Source organism: Dipteris shenzhenensis, chromosome 7, assembly GCF_047967505.1.
Source record: "Dipteris shenzhenensis isolate YYH24624 ecotype China chromosome 7, Dip_SZ_1.0, whole genome shotgun sequence".
Classification (NCBI taxonomy): Eukaryota; Viridiplantae; Streptophyta; class Polypodiopsida; order Gleicheniales; family Dipteridaceae; genus Dipteris; species Dipteris shenzhenensis.
Window position 1 is genome coordinate 31461688 of NC_141602.1, and position 7371 is coordinate 31469058.

General features: G+C 39.0%; 1 pseudogene; it reads right to left on the minus strand.

Annotated features, from left to right (window-relative positions):
* Positions 1-598: 598 nt before the first annotated feature.
* Positions 599-1847, minus strand: LOC147900223 (SPX domain-containing protein 1 pseudogene; annotated as a pseudogene).
* Positions 1848-7371: the final 5524 nt, after the last annotated feature.

The window sequence follows — 7371 nt, forward strand, 5'->3', positions numbered from 1 at the left end:
TTTAATAAGAGGAATTCCATTTAGTATGTGCCAAAACCACCTTCCATGAAATCATCAAATAAGAAAGGTAGGAGTTCATTTAGCATACCCCTTGAAATATTATCACGTTGGAGGTTAGGTTAGGAGTATTAATCCAATTGATCCAACTTATGTTCTAGTTATGTCTATAAAATTTTATTGGGTCTCTGTCTCTGTCTCTCTCTCTCTCTCTCTCACATTCATTCTCATTCTCATATGCACGAGATATGCACTGAATGAAAAACAATGCTTAGTCTTGTGGCATTACAAAAATGATAATGGAGAGCCTTTCTTACATATTTAAATGATGAGTTGTCATACAACTTCCAAAGACATGTTGCATGTATAACTTTCAATAGTGTAGATATAATATTAACCACACAATTGACTAGAGTATATAATAATTGACTACGTAGCCAAGAGGCTGTAAAGTTTACAAACAATGTGGACCACATAATTGTCCACAATAAATAATTGTTCAGAAATAATATTGAAGAGAAGTGAAAGGATATACCTTAAGGAACCATTGATGTAGTTTTAGTTTTGAGAAATTAAAAGCTAAGCTGCAACTCGGTTATTTCTACTCCTTTGTGAAAGGTTGTTCACCATCATTTTGTTTCAAGGGCGGCGGCAGGGAGAACACGTTATAGGTCGAACTGCCTTTCCGAAGCTCCTTCAACGTTTTTAAGGCCGCTAATGTACTTCTGCATATGTTCTCGATTTCATCACCTAGAAAAGACGCAGATCCTTGGGCCGAACTATTCTTTTCGCTCTGATTCCACCTTTCGGAGTATGGAAAAAGGAATTGCAAAGTATCCTCACAATCCCGTACTAGTTGCGTAAGTATATCCGTAGTGCAGAATGGCTCGTGAAGGGCGTTCTTGATGAAGGGCCACTGCAACAGGACGCCGGTACGCCTGTCGTGTTTCTTCAAAATCTTAACGAGACCTTGAGCATCAAATAAACCGAAAGTGCAACTGTCAGATAACAGAGTTCGCCAAGCTCGATGCAAAAGAGAGACATAGAGCGAAATTCATAGTTTCAACAGTAGTTTGTAAACTAGTTACTACATGATATTTCGTACCCATGTAATTGAGGGTGCTATACTGCTTCAGAAGGACAATTTCTCCGTGGATGTTCACCATGTCGATGAGGACCTTGTTCAGGTCATTGTGTGAAAGTGCCGGAAATTCTGATCCTACAGTTGGTCTGCCTTTTCCAAGCTTGCCTTGGATTTCCTATGGTGGCAACCCAACAGAGAATTGTAAGAATGTTTGCCTTGCGTGGTCGCAATCCTGCATGTCTGTGCTAGCGTCATATAGGAATACAATTAAATGCCTCTGTATCCTTATTACAGATAGGGGGAATCCTCAAATTTTTCGGTCTTTAAAAACGTCTTCATGACCCTCAGTGAGCAAAATGACCATGAAGACACACCACTAGTAACGACGAATTCAAAAACTTTTCGGTACTCAACAACTTGTGCATGACCCTGAGTGAGCAAAGTGAGCATGAAGACACACACCGCTAATAACGACGAATACCTGCAAGCGAATGACGTATTCTTCCTCCTTTTCCAAAAAGAAGGAGTTCAACTTGTCGAGCTCGACGTTGAGAAGCCGAAGGAAGCAAGCCTGGTCTAAGGGGATGCCACGGTATTCTGCGGGTAGGAGGGACTGATCAGCATCGACTGGTTGGCGATCATCGGAGCGGTTGTTGGAGCTGAGACGTTTGAGGTGCTGCTTAAGGTGTTTGTAGGAGAGATATTTGTCGCGCCAAGAAGGGAGGCAATCCTGGATCTGACGATGGAGGCGTTTTTCGAACTTCATGATGCGTGTGTGTTTGTGGGTTTGGGGGGGGGTTTTGCCTATGGCTCCTCATTGTGTTAACGAGAGGGCTTCATGAGGAAGATGGAGGTATATCCTTTGCATCTCAAACTTGCCATGAAGCATATGCCCATTCCCAATCCTTTGTCCCTTGCCCTTAAGTTATCGTATAGAAAAACGCAGGATGCTTTTAGCCTTCCCTTTTCTATACGGATGGTAATTGGGTTTTGTATCTTTATCTTTAGGGCCACTCCTCCTTTCCTTTTGACTTACTTTCTTAATATCTTGTGTGTGCACCAATGTGGACAGGTCTCCAGCCACATGCGCACGTTGTTCTTATTATTTGGGGTGTGCATCCTCGCCTGTATATGTGTGTTCCTGTGCCAAAGGAGGCTTTGGTGCTTGATATGGAGGATGGTGTGTTCTTGTGCCAAAAGAGGATGGTGGCTATGGTGTTTGATATGGAGCGGAGGAAAAGCATTGAGCAAGGCAAATGCCCACAATTGATTATGCTATTGAACATGTCCATGACCATTCGTATGTGCTTTGCATATAACTACCAATGCTTAAATGCTTTCGAATTTCTAAAGGACAAATTGACATGTTTACCTCCATACACTTCTATGCATGACACTGGTCTATTTTGGCCATGCCATGGTGTAACACCCTAACCATTATGGCAAGGTTGTACTAAGTTACGGGTACTCTCCCAAAATGTTAACAAAAGAGATATATATTTTCTATACAAGTTCATGATAGGGCCACAATGTAAGAGATGTGCATCGCTCTATTAGTTACAATAGATCTCATTAATTCAAAAAACTTATTGCATTCCCTTTATAAAAAATTAACATAAGCTCTCATCTTTAAAAATTGTAATATAGGCCGCTCTCATCTTAACCAAAAGAAACAACCCTTGTCTACTTCTTACAATCATTCTCAAGGCACTCTCTTGAAAATAGCCTAGTATAATAACATCTTCAGTGCTAGCCATGCAAGCTACTCACAATCACCATCATGTGAAAGCACCATTGGTGAGAATACCTAGCATATCACTTTGATTTGGTGAGGCCCACTTCGACATGCTGCACATATAGGTTGAGAATTGACACTAGCCATGGCCACGTCCTTTATGTGTTTACCTAGCCCTAAGGAATATTTAAAGTGAAGTGGCCCATATATGTCTTGGATTAAATGCAATTTCCCACAATTGTCCAAGGATGATCCTATGGCCCTTTTGATCAAAGAAATTGATATGACCCCTTATTATTTCATTAAAGTTATTCCTACCCTCTGTCAGATTCTCTACATTTCAAGAGTAATGAGTGCACATGGGCAAGCCATGTCAGTGAATAGGTAGATGAGGCTTTCACACCCATTTTTCTCTAGTACTATGGAAAGCACAAAGCCCACTCTGAGCATTTGATCTATAAATGTCTATCTAAATTAAAGCTAAAAGATTAAGTTACATTGTTCTTAACATGATGTTTTCATAAGGGTCTAAGCACACTACGGTGTATGTACTATTAGCAAGAATGTAAGACTATGCTATTAGTATTCTTCATTTATACATAGAGTCAATGCATGCATAGATTATCATGGATGAGACATCATCATCAAATACTTTTAAATCCAAATTGGTTACGAGGTCTGAACTTCGATACGAGAATCCAAACATTTTTGTGAAGGATTCTAAACTACAGCACAGGCTCTAAACTTCTGATGGGAACTTTCCTTTTGGTAGAGAGCACACATCCTTCAATCTTTTTTTTTGCTTTCATTCAAGCTTTCCTTTTGGGTTAGAAAATTTTTAAGGTAGTTCAAGCTATCCTTTCTAGTAGGGCCTGCACTTCCATTCTATATTTTGTTTCAGCTTCCATTGAAGCTTTTGTTCAAGCTTTTTGGTACAGAATGCATGTTAGTTTTTGTATCAAAAGAAGAAGCACACATCAGCCAAAGAGTGCACATCGCCAAAAGGGATTCAATACAAAAGAGTTGAGTGTGTGAGACTCTCTCTCTCTTCCTCCCTCCCTCTCTCTCTCTCTCTCTCTCTCTCTCTCTCTCTCTCTCTCTCTCTTTCTTTTTTTCAATTTGGATGAGGTTAGTAACATATTACATATTGAGTTGGCACCCCATACCCCTTTTTTGAAAGATGCCATGCTTTCAGAAAGTCCTCATCACTTAACTGATGTTTGGTAAAGAAGACACACAACCAAATTGAATCTAGAGTCATGAAGCTCCCTTTTCTAGAGAGAACCTAGGCCTAAGACAAAAACACAAATTATGTTAACATAATGTCTAATTGACTATTCAATCTATGCTAGAATACTCACAGAGTGTGTTGGATGGTGTACCACTACAAGGATCCTGCAGTCCACATTTTGTCAACTCCTTCATCAAGCATTGCATGTGGCTATTGAACCCTGATCTTGCCTGTAACTACTTTGGGATCTAGACACAGTACGTTCTAGTCCATTCAAACATTTTTTAGCAGATTCTAGCTCCATGTCCAAGTCTCATCCAAGTTGTCTAGATCCATTGCACCAGCTCTTATTCTCTTATCCCAGTAGTGGTGCTAGTGGCATTGTTAAGTAAATGTTATGCATCAATGGTATGCTTAATAGAGTTAACCTATTTAGAGCCTTCGAGGAGCCTTCAGACTCACCTGTGAAATTGCCCCCTCTAATTTTGACATCAATTTCATTTTATCCTCTCCACCTTTCTCTTCCAATCAGATATCATAGTTTGCTTCTCCACAATCAAGGTCTCCAATAATGTACTACTCAAGTTTGCCTTCACAAGTGTTCCCTTTTAATAGCTTCCAATGGGGTTTTTGCAACATGTTTATGTTTGATATAGGTGTTGTCTTGACTACCACTCCTAGATTTGTTTTTTGATGGTGGGAAAAATAATCCCAATCCACCTCAGTGCTATGAGTGGTTGCAACATCACCTCAGTGCTGTGAGTGGATGCAACATATGCTCAGGCCAATGTAGTGCCACCTCGTCGTTCATGACTATTTTGGACTGGTATATCCTATTGTATATGAAAAAATTCTTACTTGAAGCCACAAATGTGGTAGACATAATGTCTTGCCTTGCCCCAGGTGTCTTGCATCTAGTGCTTCATAGCCTAGCCTAGCTATAAGGAAAAACTTCTAGCTCAGTTTTACCCTAGTCAAAACTGAAAGGATTTGAATGGACTTGCCCTTCCCCTTTACTTTTTCTGTAGATTTATTTATTGGAGAGAGGATATGAGGCTTTTTTCTAGTTTTTCTAATCTCAGGCTTTCTTGAAAGACTTGATATCTAGTTTTTTTCTTGGAGTCATGTTTGCTTCTGTTTATAAATGAATCTACAGTGTAGACCTATGAAATACCTTAGACAGATGGAAAGGGGTAGGACAAGGTCCACATATAATATGCATGGATTTCCTTAGAAATTTTCAAATATGCAAGGGAAAAATATGATATTCATGTCCCCCCTCCCATAGAATATAATATATATACCTTGAAAAATATGTAAGATTTTAAGATTTGTACATATTTTTCATAGTATGATAGTATGCAAGGCCCAAGGGGGGGGATCTTTTGGATTGGGGGGGTAAAACAAAAAATACACTAAAATATTAAAACCCATCTCCTTTCAAATTAATGTAAGTGGTCAGTTGATGCTGTATTCTACCCAAATTTCAAGGTGTAAAGACATATTTGAAGCTCGTTTAGTGTAGAACACAACCATGTTAATTTGAATAATTTCTACTCATGGCAAATTGTTAAATTTATCTCATACTCAATATTTTGATAGGTTTTCTTACTAAAGGGAGTTGGTGCCCTAGGAGAAGGGGTTAACATGTTGGGGAGATGTGTGGGACAAAAGGAAAGGAGGCAGGGTCCTAAAATTCAATAGAGAGTTTGGTTGGGTAGGCAGTTCAACCCTCCTACCTATCCCCACTCCTACTAAAGGCATTGAAGAGGTTGTGACCAAACTCAGTGCCAGATGGAACAATGCTGATGCTGAAAGGAAATGGGGTAACAGATTTGCACTGATTTGGGATAGAAGAATCCCAGAGAAAATGTCCACTTTGTTATGGCTAATTCTACACAAGGCTGTCTAGATTAATTGCACAAGCCTCAGGATTGGTAAGGGAGATGGTACATGCAAATGTTGTTTTGGTATCAAGGAGGACATTTTATATTTGTTTCTAGCTTGTCCCAGAGCAATAAAGGTTTGGAAAGTTGTTCAGTTAAGGATAGGGAAACCAATCAATCGGAGGTCTATTCTATTGGGAGATGCACTCAAACTTCCTTATGCCACACCGGTATACATCAGGTCACATGCATTATGGTTTATTTGGATTTCCAAAAATGCTTATCAATTCAATGAAGAGGTCATGCATGCTGATCAGGTCTTTTTAAATTGGTATGAAAGATGTTTTCCTACTAACTGAACACTACTTGCTGTGGTCCAGGACAAATTCTTGTTGGACCAAGATTTCCATAACTATAATGATCAGGTTTCACAACTGCAGGTAGAACTTGAAGACCACATCAGGGAGGCAAGGAGATGCACCAACTCCAGCGTTGACCTGCAAGCAGAGCTCCTACCATCTTTGTTCCCAATTAAAGAAGAACCCATAGTTTAAAGAGCCACCGTGTTCCTATGTCACACTGTTCCTCTATTACCAGGTCAACAATAGTAGATTTTATTGTTTTTTCTACTTTGACAAGGAGAAATCGTGGTCTCAGGATGAGGGATGCAAGCAATCTTTCCTATCAACAAATGGAACAGAGGTTGATATCAAAGCACTACTGATCAGATCAGTGAATCTGAGCTTTTGTTCCTTTCCTTTGAGTATACTAGATCTTTTGTTTCTCTCCTCTAAGCAGTGGATTTTTTGTATGCATATTAGATCTTCCTCTTTAGAAGAGAGCATTTTGTTCACTTGGGACTTTATTTTACAAATCATATGATTATAATATAATCAAATATTTGTTTGCCTAATAAAAAATATATATATGCAAATGAGAGTAAGAGGGCCTCTTGCCACTCCATGCCTCTTCAGGAATACCACCATCCAAACTCTTACTAGGTGATCTATTATCACATGCACTGCATTTTTTATTGCCTCAGCCAAAAAATGACCAAAAAGACTTGCATTGGAAAGCATACATTGCAACCTTTCCTAAATGGTGTGGTTCATCTTTTTTGCAACTAGATTTTGCTCTAGAGTACGCAAGGACGTGAGCTCCCTCTTGATCCCACGTATCACAGGAATGCTAAAAGTCATGAGAGAGATAATCTCCACCATTGTCAGTCCGTAGGCATTTAAGTGTTCTACTTGACTTATTTTCAACCAAAAACATATATTTCATTACTTTTGGACTCCGCAATGTCCAAATTCATTTCATAAGTACTTTTGGACAAAATTTTATAAAAAGCCCACTATTGGAAAAATAAATTAAAATGAAAAATTAAGCCAAATTTGAGAGTTTTTTAAAGAAATAAAATTCAAATTATGAAATTTAA